Source organism: Podarcis melisellensis (genome assembly GCF_964234715.1).
Source record: "Podarcis melisellensis genome assembly, chromosome: 6".
Classification (NCBI taxonomy): domain Eukaryota; kingdom Metazoa; phylum Chordata; class Lepidosauria; order Squamata; family Lacertidae; genus Podarcis; species Podarcis melisellensis.
This window is the reverse complement of record NC_138538.1, coordinates 63,450,539-63,462,387: the sequence shown is the minus strand read 5'-3', so window position 1 is coordinate 63,462,387 and position 11,849 is coordinate 63,450,539.

Sequence of the window (11,849 nt, the reverse complement as noted above, 5' to 3'; positions counted from 1 at the left end):
TGAATGGCAATCCCCATCACCTTTTGGGGGCAGCCCTCTCAAATATTTTATTGGAGGGGGTGAAGGGATCTCTGCCCTAGGAGTTAGCTCCTATGCCCCCAATATGTGTTGCACTTTAGAGTATAACAATAGTTTCCTTTTTGCATCATCATTTTTCCATGTTCTATTTAATTTCCTTATTTCTGGAATTAAGGTAACATTATTTGGTTGGCCTCAAATCCTTATGTGTTATTACTATGAAAAAGTGGAATAGGTTTGTAGCTTCTAAGGCAGTTGCTTCACATTATTTCGAAGACAAGATTTTTGACAGTTCCAGTGTTGTCTTTTCTAGATTTTGGCAACATTAAAAATGGGTTTAAACCAGAAACAAAATGTTATTGTCTTTGCAAGACTCTGATGGAATGGCAGCTGCTAGGTGACAACTGAGGGAGAGTGTCAAAAGCAGCTGGTCTCTCAGCAGAGTCAATGGAATAGCCCTGCTTCTCTTCACTGCTACTGCTCTGCAGCCTGCATAGGAATACGAAATTGGACTTATGGTATGCATGAGAACCTTTCCAGATCCCGACTTTGCTTTAGTGCCAAACCAAACACTGCCCATCCCAGAAGCTAAGATGTGGCCCAAGAGAACTCTAGGCCAGCACTAGTTCCCCTGAACCACTCACTCTGACAACCGTTGTCATCCCACCAGCAATCCCTGGGCTCCAAGCCTTCTTCCCTTGGGGTTCCTCAGCTGGTGCATCCCACAAGCCGATCCAAATAGGCTCCACTTGTGAACCAGGCTTTAATGAACTCCTAATCTTCTTTGGGGGAACAATACATGTTCAATGTTTCTGTGGTGCTAGGCAATTGGTGAGAGAATCAATGTATCTGAACCAGACACAGGTGGCTGGGTGGTGGAGTTCCATATGTAGACGTGACATAAGCCACAGAATTAACTGGCAACGCTTTTATTATTTTAATAGTTTATGTTTGCCTTGGAATCCTGTCCTCCACCCCACAACCCATCATCCATTATATATGAAGCTAACAAATGTTGTGTTTGCTAGAAACCTCTATTGAAAGATAATCACTGGCTTTCCTGATGGTGATCTGAATAGTTCTGCTTCTGTTGTTTATCCTTCCTTGAATATGGTTGCGTTTTCCCTCTGCCAAGAGTTGAGAAACATTATTGGAGTTCTGCTCCATTGCAAACAATGGAGGTTGTCTTTCCCTTGTATTCAAACAGAATTGCTTTCACTGGGTACATTTTTGAACCTGTTACTAATTTAGATATTAAATTCATCTAATGAAAATCAGAGGTGAATGACTTGCCAATAAATAATTTATTTGACTAATTTAGCTTGACTAATAAACAGAAGCAGATTGCATTTTTCTCCAGTGTATTAGTTATTCAAATATATTTGACAAATTTAGCATCTTGTATGAAAAATTAAACTGCATGCAGTTTATGAATATTTAAAATATGAGCTGTTTTGGTTATAATTGGGTCAGTTCCAAAGAACATGTGACAATTGGGTCGTAGATAGTCTTGACTAACGGTGACTTTGCGAGGTTATTTGATGCAGGATGAAGAGCAGGCAGTTCACATGTTTTGAGAGATTTACTAGATATCATTTCTTCTACTGAGTTAGGTTTTGAAAGGAACACATAAAACAGATGGAGCCCACTTCATTTTCAGGTCTGGCACAAATAGTTTACTATGTTAACACATGAGAAAACAGGGTATAAAACTGTTGACATATTAGGTGGCCATTTCCCCATGAATCACAGAGAGGTTCCAGGGAGAGTGAGTTCTGAACTGAATTGTGCATTCCCAGCACACACTTTTCAGATTGCTGCTCAATATATCTGGTGTAGAATTTTTTTAATGATTTGCTTGTGCAGTTTTCTGGTTTTGTGCAAATCTGAGGGATGCGTGGGCATTCTTCTGTTCAGAAGCTCACCAAAAAATAGTTATGAGCATAGATGGAAAAGGAATGAAAGCATTGAGGAAGTAATGGGCATGGCAAAGGGAGTAACAGAAAATGACAATTGACCCTGCCATCCAAAAACACCAAAAGTGTTTATATATGACCGCTAGGGAAGTAGTTTGGAGCCTGATTCTCCCCAACTTATCAGACTATTCCCATATTGGGAAAACCCAAACTTACAGGGGAAAAGCTTTGTGACTGGTGTTGCTTGAGGGTAATGTCATGTCAACTAGGTACATTAAATGGGAATGCAAGAAGCTGCAAACACACAGTAAGCTGCTGTTGAAAAACCCTTAGTGCTTTAATTGTTAGTGATCTCTATGTCTATCTCTCCTATACAAATAAAAATGTAAGGCTGTTGTCACTCTGTGGTTGGCAGTCATGCCAACTCCTGTGTGATAAAGGGCAGGCAGCCAAGCAAGCAGCCCTGGTGAGAGGTGGCCCAGGTTTATCAAGCCACTCCGTGAAGTGCTCTAGTGACATTTAATGAGGGGGGGGGGGACTTCATAGATAGGTTTAGCAAGCTACAGCAAAGTTTAATGGATGGGAAAGATGCTTCACACAATGGTTTAGCAAGCTGTACTGCGAAGCTCCTCCCTCTCATTTAAAAGTGTGTCGGGCTCAGGGTGAACTGTGAGAGGAGGAGGAGAAGCTACGGCCAAGCTGTGCAGGAAGGGGTGGGACAAGCTGTGAAAGGGTAGGTGAGAGAGTGGGTGAGGGGTAGAGGAAGGGGAATGATCAGGCAGGGGGAAGGCAAAGGGACTGTCAGGTAGGCAGGGTTTGTGGGCAGAGCGAGAGGGGTTAGCATATAATAATGTATATAATAATGTACAAATATCTTTAATAATTCAACAAACATTGTCCAAGTTTCCTGCCTATCAGTTCTTTGAATCACAGCTTATGCTGAAAATACTAGAGGGTACCAGGAAATTCTAAGGTCAGTAAGAATTCTGACCAATGGTCACAGCTACCAAAACAAAGGACTCCTTTGGGAGGTTGTGGACTCTCCTTCCTTGGAGGTTTTTAAGCAGAGGTTGAATGGCCATCTGTTGTGGGTGCTTTAGTTGAGATTCCTGTATTGCAGGAGATTGGACTAGATGATCCTTGGGTCTCCTTACAACTCTACAATTCTATGATGCTATGATATCTGCCCATCCCTTGTTCTTTCCCAGGCAGCTATTTGGCAGCACAGATTTAGGAAGCATGAGATTTAGTAGACTCAGTTCTCCGAGCCGAATCTTCTGTTCCTGACATATTTATGTTTCCAGTTCTCTTTTTCGGTATATATGCAGGCACTTTTTCATGGAAATTCTGAATGCCTTTACTAAAAGGTACACTTTTGAACCATAAAATGTGACAGTGGAATTGTTTTCTATTTGCAGATACAAAATAATGGGCATTCCATGGTGTCTTATTTCTGTAGGTCCCTGACAGTTCATAATACATGCATTTATACTGAGCCCAAGCAAAATCTCATTTCCATAAAAACATGTTTTCCAGATCTTTTGTTTACATGCCCAGCAACTGAATTTTCTGTAACACTTTTGTTCAATTTAACAATCAGCTTTGACCATGCTTACCCTGTACAATACGATTATAGCACTTCTTATAGAAAATGTAATTGACAGTCTTTTCCTATGATGATAATGATTAAGAAATCAGCATATTGTCAAATATTGTAATCAGTGAATTCCCTTAAAATTAATTAAAGAATCCTGTTTCTTCACCTAACTTTTTAATTTTTGAGTTTTTATGGCTTGGGTCTCCAATCAAAAAGTTGATTGATTTTTGCCATCATTTATGTAAAGGGTTTCCATCAATGTCAATAGCAAATGCATGGTCAGACATCATGGATTAAGTCTGACCTTTCATAAATTCTACTTCCTCCATGTTCAAAAGGGATATTCTTTTCTGGAACATGAGAAAATGTTTAAATGCTTTCATCCATCAAAAATATTTTGTTACTGTACGGTTTGTTTGAATCCATATAGACCTGTATTCAGTAATTTTTTCTTTCTAGATTTCTGTTCTTTCAGAATATAGTAATCTGACAGCAACTTAATCTAGGTTGCAACCTAATCTTACTCCACCCACAAATGCTTTTACTACATATATCTCAGTTTTTCATCCAGCAACTCAGTTTTCTGCATTTCCAGTATATTTAACTGCAAAGAGAGGGTTTAATAGCATCAGGGGTTTTTAATGTATTTCTGTGGGATATATATCTATAAATATAGATATATATAGAGAGAGAGAGAGATGTGCAACTAGAAAGGAGAAAGAGACATAAAAGTTTTCAATTTACATGAAAATATTGTCCATATATGCATGAATCTTTTTGCTAAAACAGCTTTGTTTTTTTGTGAAGTTCTGACACTTCTTTGGAAATATATTCTGTGGTGTCACAATGATTACTCCAACTTGAAAACATCCCATAGACTCCATTAGTTTCATTTCCAGCCCTGAACTGGCAGGCCCTTTTTAAAAAGAATATGTAGACATGAGAAATCTTTTACATTGGCTTTACCTATCATTTTACTTGCCCTTCATAAATATATGTTACATACAAAATGGTTAAAATCCCTGCTGCTGATCTATAGCTGGTCTGACCATCTGTATCAACTCCTAAAAAAATGGTACCAAAAGAAAATTCCAGGTTGATCCAGCCTCCTGTTTCTAACTTGGTCAACCAAACATCCCTGGTGTCTCTAGGTAGGACTGGAAACATCTCCTGTCTGAAGCCCTGGAGAGCCACTGCCAATCAAAGCAGACAGTATTGAACTAGATGGCCCAATAATTTGACTTGGCTTCCTGGTTTGCACATAACACTAAACCATGCTTTATTAAACTGTTGTTTATTATACTATGCTTTTGTGCTATTTGTGAAGCCAGTCTTACTTTGGTTATTAACTATGGTTCAGCCCTAGTTAACATTAACAAATGTTTAGTGAAATGTGTGATCCTGAACCCACACCTTCTCCTTAAAAGGAGCCCTTACCAGCAGCTACATAGCTCCAATTTAAGAACAGCAAAATGCTCAAATGGCTTTCAAGACTCCGGGATGTAGAAAGCCAGGGTTTAATTATGATTTATTAACTATAGTTAATGTTAACTGCTATTTAGGTATGGATGAACCAGGCCAGCATAAGGCAGCTTGCTATGTTCCTGGAGATCTTTGTGAAGCATGTCATAAAGGCAACAAATCCTCCCACTCCACATCTCTAGCAGCTACTGTCTTGACTGCAAGTTCATAGAATCATAGAATTGTAGAGTTGGAAGGGACCCCAGGGGTCATCTAGTCCAACCCTGTTCAATGCAATAATCTCAACTAAAGCATTCATAACAAATAGCCATCCAATCTTTGCTTTAAAACCTTCCAAGGGAGTCGAGTCCACTGTTGAAAAGCTCTTGCCATTGGAAAATTCTTCCTGATGCTTAGCTGGAAACTCCTTTCTGGTAACTTGAATCCATTGGTTTATGTCCTACCCTCTGGAGCAGGAGAAAACAAGCTTGCTCCCTCTTCCATGTGACAGTCCTTGAGATATTTGAAGATGGCTATCATATCTCCTCTCAGTCTCCTATTATCTGTGCTAAACATACCCAACTCCTTCAACTGTTCCCAAGCTTGGTTTCCAGACCCTTGTGTGAAAAATAATCAGGAAATGTTTATGAGGCTGAGTATAAATGGATGCTTGATTGTATTGATCATGAAATAAGTAGTTCAAAGTCTGATCTCTTCAGCAACAGAGTGTTCACCTGCTATCAGGTGACAAATGGGAGCTACTGTAAAGTACATGCTTACATTCCTCTGCTTCTCAAAGCTGTAAGTGTAAAATAACCTGGTTAATGGGATGCTAAAACACCATAATCATTTTGGGCTTCTTCTTTTTTTAAAAAAAAAAAAACTTTAGCTAGCTTTGTCGAGATAAATTGATTTACAGCTTCATTCCTCAAGCACATAAAAGTATGGAGACACATACACTTACAATCAGAACAGCAGCAGGGCCTTTGAATACATTTTATTACTATTAAGAGTAATAGTTTTGCTTTTAGGCATCAAGCCTGAAGTATCATAGCGGAAATAAAAAATTGCTGCACCACTTGGGTGGCCAGATAGAGAAGAGGGTGGAGCTCCTGCAGCTTTAATAGTTAAGTGGAAGGGGGAAATCCAGCAGGCATAGCTAGTCATGCAGGCTATGCCTGATGAAATTCTCTCGCGTACACTTAGCTCTTCAAGGTACTTGAGCCCCATTCTGTGCTTTTTAGTATCTTGCTACACAGGCAAAGTAAACCATTTATGCCTTAGGCTTTGTATGCATCATAGGTTTAAAGCACATTTCCCTCCCCACCCTGCAAGAATCCCAGCAACTGAAGTTGCTGAGAAATTTAGAAGTTCTCAGGATTCTTTTTTGGGTGGAGGGGTGCTTTCAATGGTGTGCGCGCACTCTTGGACACTGTCAATTGTCTAGGAAATACCAGTAACTATCAAAGGAAGTGTTTCAGACTGGTAGCATAAAGTCCTCCAGCATTATCACCATCTCCTACTTAAGAGGAGGAGTGGAGATTTATTCACTAGCAACTTTATGTTCTTAGTCCTCTGTGTGTTTTTATTGTAACCCTTGTCCATTTGGGGGGCATAGTATATTATATGTCTACTCTGAATATTTATTCTTCTGCTACAGCACAACTGAGCTGATTCTGGATGTTTCCAAACTCTCTTCATTTGTGTCTCATAAAAATAGGAAGATGTAGGCTGTTAACAAGTTGACAGTATTATTGACGTATTTGGCATCGGTATTAGTACACTTCTGTCGTTTGACAATTATTTCCCTTAGCAAACCATATGGTAAAGAAAATGTTTTCATTCACGCACACATGATGAACATTTTCTTGAAAGACACATGCTGTGTTTGCCATCCCACCACAGTTTGTGGAAGTCAGGAGCCCAGAGCTCCCCAAACTCCCAAATACTAGCAAGCACCAAATGCCTGTTTCAAACTTTATGGAGCTCCTGGTTTCCCACTTCCTCCTGACTCAAGAGATGTGTCTGCAAAGACAGCTGGACAGGCGTGCTCTGTTGGCAGAGTTCCTAGACTCCAGCCTCTGCTATTTCAGCATCTCATCATCTTTTACAGTGCAATCCTATGCATGTCTGCTCAGAGGTAACTGGCTATAGTATTGCTTCCTTAATGTTGTTGGGTTTTTTAATATAACATTATAGGTAATAAATCTGAAAGCCTCTCATCATTAGTCTGTAATTTTTGTAGACATGTTTGCATTCATCTGGCTCCCTCGTTGTGCAAGCTAGCAACTAAACAACAATGCAGTGGATGGTTTTCTTAATGGTGCTTGGAAATTTTGGAGTAAAGCACTGGTTCACAGAAGTGGTTTCTGCCCCCATCCTCTGAGTGCTGATTGGGTTGGTAAGATGCTTGAGAAGGTCCCAGGCCCAACCAAAATCCAAGTCAATTCCAAAAATAGTGTTCAATATGAAAGTCAGCAGTCTGATATCTCAAGGGGAAATATATATTGGGCTTGGTATGTTATTGACCTCTTTCTGTTTTTTTTTTTTATATAAATTTTTATTGGGTTTTCAATTTTTTTCAACAAACAAACACACACATAAAAACAGACACAAAATAAAACATCTATAATTTCATACCCTTACTTTCATTACCTTCTTTCAGTGACTTCCCCACACCCCCCTACCCACCTTCCAATTTCATTGGGTATCCCAGCAAGTTATTTGTTCGTATCTCTTAAATATTATTCGTATCTTTTCTTAAAATTTGTCATTTTTCCATTTTTACTTATCCTAATTTTACATATCCCATTTTACACATTAAATCCTTTCTCTAAGGTCGGCCCAATTTCTCTCCCACAAATTCCTCCCTCTTTGTATTAAACCAAAAATCATAATATTTCAGTTCTAAATCCCAGAATTTTACCACCCTGCTCTCCCCTCCCCCCCTACCCCGGTTTCTGCCCCTTCCCAGATCAATGTCCTCAAAAAAGAAAAACAATTTTAACCCGGATTTCTCACATCAGAGGCCCTTCGGCCCCATTTAGTCTCTCTCCACCAGTTTTGTTGATAGTCCTTTTTGTTGGTCTTCTCCTCTCGAGGAAGTTCTGTCACCAGCCCCTCGTATTTTCCTCCTTCCAATTCACACAAAAACAGTTTCTGTCCAGGATCAACAAATCTCCTGTGCTCCGGCTTAAAGGAGAAGTCCCCATCATATTTGTTCATTCTTTTGTAGTCCAATATTCCAGTTGTTCCAGGGACTTCTATCTTTCTTTCTTTTTGCAGATTTGTAATCCATTGGTTATCTTCTTTATTTCTTTTGTTCCCAAAAGTTGCAGGCTTTTGATTGATCTTTTGCACCTGAGCTTCCTCTTCTCCTTCTTCTTTTTCCCCCAATTCTGAAGTTATCTCTTCTTCTACAGCTGCAGATTTTTTTCCCATCAACTTAATTCCATCAACAGAGTTGCTTAGTTTAAGATTGAAGGTCACCAGTTGTTTACTCATAGTTGAGCTCTGCTCTTGTAGAGTTCCCACAAGAAAGAACATTTTTTCTATCTCTGCCAGTAATTTTCCTTCAGCAGCCATTGCAGTATCTTTAGTTCCCTCCAGGGGGGTTTCCATCATGGTTCTTTTCCAAAAGTCCATTACTTTGTTATTCAGAATTAGTTTGTTTCCAGTCAGTTCAATTGTAATGTAGCACTTTTAATCCAAAGAGATATTTGTAACACAGTTCCAAACTTTAGCAACCCGTTTGACAGCTCTTTTGACAGCTGTCAAACTCTTTATTCTTTTTCTTGGGCTTACACACAGGGCCAAAACAGCCAAAACAGAAAAACCTCTGAAATTCCTCTCTCTTCCTCTCCAGCACAAATAGCTTCTTAATCCAATTTGTGGAAGTTATCTGTTTAAACACCAGAGTCTTTCCGACTTAGTGCTCCTCTCCTTGCTCTAAGTCTTTTGGTGGGGGGGGGGAGTGTGGACTTCCTTTTTAACACGTCCCCCGATCGTACTCGAATTTAAAAATAAAAACTTTTAGTGCCAAAATTTCCTTCTACTCACGGGTTGCTTTTTTTCAGTCCCAATTTCAGGAAGAAAGACAGCGCTCTTCGGTCATGGCTCGCGGCTTCGCTCCGCCGAGGTAGCGATGAACTCTCAGCACCGCTCCGCTCCCCAGTCCGCTCCGCAGCCTTTAAAAAGGCTCTTCGCGGGTCGGGGAGGGAGTTTAAGGTGCCCACCGAGTTATCAGGTCTGCAGGCTTCCGCGCCTGCGGTTTTTAAGGGTCCCCGTGTCGCCGGCACGGCAAGACCCGTCCTTGACGGAGCCGATTCCCTCCGGAGCTCGGAGGAAATCCGCCATTACCCGTTCGCGCTGTCCCGGAAGTCCCCTATTGACCTCTTTCTGGGTTTTGGAGCTTTCAAGGTCAGAATTAAGCTGCCATGGGGCATTCCTAGGTCATCTGAAGCTTCTTCACATATACCTAGAGCAGAGGCAGATTTGGGGCTGCATAACCAGTTCCCCACACATGTGGGAGAGTTGAGAGGGTGCCTTCCTGCCTCCTTTCCAAAGCCTGGTAATCACTTGCTTCAGGAAGGAGTTGTGAGGGTATTGAGACGGTTCTAGAGTCCTCTCTCCACCTTCCCAAAGCCAAAGCCTCCTTCCTAAAGCCCAGCACCTTGCTTACCCTGCTTTGAGAAGGTATGGGCTGTGAGGACATCAAATTTTGGCCTTGCACAGGGCACCATATTACCAAGGTCCACCCTTGCCCAGAGACTGGAATGGCAAGCAGTCAGTGGTTTGATTTATCTTCATATTAGAGGCTTTAGGGTAGCTCCACAGCCACCACAAATATTGCAGTGAAGTAGGTAGGAGCCAAAGGGAGGAAAATAAATGCAGAAGACCCAGACCAAATACAGGTGGCCCAATCAGTTTCAAACTATATAATACAACATACCCGCCAGCATTTATCCAGTGAAAATAGGGACATCCCATTCCATAATGATAATATTACTATTTATACCCCACACATCTTACTGGGTTGCCCCAGCCACTCTGGGAGGCTTACAACATATATAAAAACATAAGAAGATGTTAAACATAAAAAGGGCTTCTCTATACAGTACAAGATTGCCTTCAGATGGCTTGGGGGGTCAGATAACTCAAAATCCTGCAACATTTCTCAGATGAAAATAGGGAAATCCTAACATACCCTCGAACCAGCGTTCGAAACTCCCATTGTTCTAGGTGCATTTAGCAACAGGGAATTTCATTAGTGTAAGCAGTTTCGGAGCTCTTGGCGTAGGACTGTGCCTAAGATTTCAGATTAAAACTGCAGAGTGGAAGGAAATGAGGTTTTTTTCTGCCTCCTCACTTCCAGCTACTCTCTGAAGACTGGAGAAGAGACCCTCTTAAGAATATTAGGGGGGTGGGCAGAGGAAGGACTAGACCATGTAAAAAATGAACATAATATTTTAGCTGCAGTTCATTCCTTTTCAGCTTTGTATTCTTGTTATAAAAAAAGCACTCCTAGACATTCCATTGTTGCGCCCATAACCTAGGTTTAAGGTGCCATTTAGCTCCTATCTTTCATATCTCAGTTCCTATCACTGCTTCCACCATTTCTCCAATGAAAATAGGGACATCCTAAGCCTGGCCCTCCAGCTGTTTGGGGACTACAATTCCCATCATCCCTGACCACTGGTCCTGTTACCTAAGGATGATGGGAGTTGTAGTCCCAAAACAGCTGGAGGGCCAAGTTTGGCCACGCCTGTAGGGAAAGCGGGACATTATGGGATCAAATCAGAAACTGGGACGCCTTCTCAAAATCAGTGACGTGCCTGGAAAATAGGGACACTTGGAGGGTTTGATACAATACTGAGCTATGTATCTGAGCTGTAACATATCTTCCTGCAACTAAGGAGCAGCTATAGCTGTTTGCTATACAAATGAATTTATGGCATTTTTACACATTTGGTGGTCCAATGCTCTCCTCTAAGAATGGGAGGCCTGGAAAAATGACTGCTATAGGAAACAGTTACCAGTACAAACAAATGTTGAATGGTCTGATTACAGTACAGGTGGAGCACACAAATCTCCCTTTCATCAAAGGGGATAATTTTAGCTTCAGCCCCCTCCCCAATCAAATGTCTTGCTTCCTTCTAGTTAGTAACTTACCCAGTTTGTGAGAAGAAGCCTCTTATTGATCTCTGCAGTAATTATTTTTGAAGGATTCTTGAGATGCCAACTTGTTTAATGCCAAGGAGGGAGGAGGGAGGGGGAGGAGGGAGGAGAAGTGAAACAGCTGCTTTGTGAGGTTTCTCTTCTTCCCTGTGTATGTATTCAGGCATGCAAAGCAAACTTCTTTGTTGCCTTCAGACTCCTAGAAAACAGATCTGGATAAAAGACCTCCGTCTCCAGAACACTCTTGATCGGCATAACTGCTATTGACTCTTGACCTGCACTTTTCATTGATCTGAAAATGGCCCCCAATGGCAGGCGGATGTGAATCTTAAAAATGAATGAAATAAAACATTTCCTCTTCCTCTTATTGTTATTGTTGATCAAGTGTCCAAATAACTCTTGGGGAATCGAACATGTATTATCGTGGGAAATAGCAAGATAGATAGATGATGATAGATAGATAGATGAGATAGATAGATAGATAGATAGATAGATAGATAGATAGATAGATAGATGATAGATAGATAGATAGATGATAGATAGATAGATGATCTAGATAGATAGATCGATAGATGATAGATAGATAGATAGATAGATAGATAGATAGATAGATAGATATAGATGATAGATAGATAGAGAGAGAGAGAGAGAGAGAGAGAGAGAGAGAGAGAGATGATAGA